Below are 1,799 nucleotides of genomic sequence, written 5' to 3' on the forward strand. Positions count from 1 at the left end.
CTGGACAGATATATTTCCATTTAAGCTTTCAAATACACAAACATAAAAACTTTGTGCTGCTTGACCATGGCAGCTTTATCTTTTATTTCATCTGGGCCAACTAAAAAATATTCAGAAAGGAAGTTATGTAAGTTCTCTGAGGCGGAACTTACAATTTAAGGTGAAACTCAACTCCAGTTTGTATTTTGTAATAATTGATCCATATTTGTTCCTCAAGGTTCTATACATAGACGAGGATGCAACAATGACAATCTATCTATCTATCTATCTATCTATCTATCTATCTATCTATCTATCTATCTATCTATCTATCTATCTATCTATCTATCTATCTATCTTTCTTTCTTTCTTTCTTTCTTTCTTTTCTCTTTCTGTATTTCTATATTTATGTGTCCTATATTCCTCTTCATGGTGTGAAAGCACCATGTTCCTGCATGGAATGTTCCTCTGATGCTCATTTCAAAGTTAAAAATATATATACAGAACTGGAAACCTTTTTTAAAGCTTGGAACCTTTTATATAATGGGCTTTTCTGCAAGGCAAATGTCCTAAAAATGGCACAAGCGTCACTAAAGACGCAGTGAATACACTCAGCACAGAGAACACATTCAGATGCAGTAGATAACAACATTTTCCATCAAGCCCACAAGCCTGTTTGTGTCTCTCCAGCAGTCCAGGGTCCTGACCCAGCTGTCTGCTTCATCATGACGTGTGATGGGTGTGTATGATCTACAGGCATAAGGAACTGCAGCAGACACTCCACTGGTAGACAGGAGGCATCTTCATGCCCCATCACAGCGTTTCAGTGGGGGATGATCTGGGATGGGTGGAGGTACATGCTCCACCTACTCCACCACTGAGCTGTGGCTTCCTGTCCAGGAGAGAAGGCTATTATCGGGTGGAGTATTCTGGAGCCCCAGTGGAGGCAGAAGGAACCGGACACTGTTGCACTGGTGTGTGATGACCAAGGGAATCCACATATCCTCTTACACTCCAAGAAGGGTACAGAGTTCATGTTCGTGTTGGGAAGGAGAAACATACACACATGTGTACACATACTGATACACACACATGCAGTAGTGGACAGTCTCCTGTGAGTCTGTTGACGTCAAGGACGAGACGTATGTCAATCGGGTATGTCACAATCGCTTATGTCACAATCACGTATGTCATAATCCCTTATGTCACAATCATAATATAATCCTGTTGTGTCTGTCCCTTTACGTTATTTTTCAAAACTGTTTATTCACGGGTTTCATTATCTATTTCTGCTGTATAGTGAAACAACAGAGGCATTCAGTGGTCTCATTGAATAAAATGTTTTGATGCTAATTTTATCATAAGAATATGCAAGTCTGATAAATTGATATTTAAAAATGCATAATTTAATGGTCAAAATATTCAAGAAAATTTTATTTCTATCCAGTTCGGATAATTTTTTTCATCAGACACTCCAAGAACCTTCAGCACTGCTTTGACAGAACGTCCAGACAGCAGAGGGTCTTACTGTTTGTGATAAATATACAGCACAGTACCAACATTACAGAAAACAGCAACATTTAATAATTAAAAAAATATATATATTTGATATGGATGATACACATACAGTTTATGAGTTTATTGATTCCAGTTTATTGATCCAGGATGGAAATGCAATCATTTTGATATCATCTGACATAGAACATCAGAAACCATGACTGACATGAATACTGAATACTGACTCTAACAATGGCATCTCTGAGCGTGAGCAACACTACTGAAGGTGTGGCTAGTTTATGCTCCCTCCCACCACTAAACGT

Source organism: Brachyhypopomus gauderio, unplaced genomic scaffold, assembly GCF_052324685.1.
Source record: "Brachyhypopomus gauderio isolate BG-103 unplaced genomic scaffold, BGAUD_0.2 sc97, whole genome shotgun sequence".
Classification (NCBI taxonomy): Eukaryota; Metazoa; Chordata; class Actinopteri; order Gymnotiformes; family Hypopomidae; genus Brachyhypopomus; species Brachyhypopomus gauderio.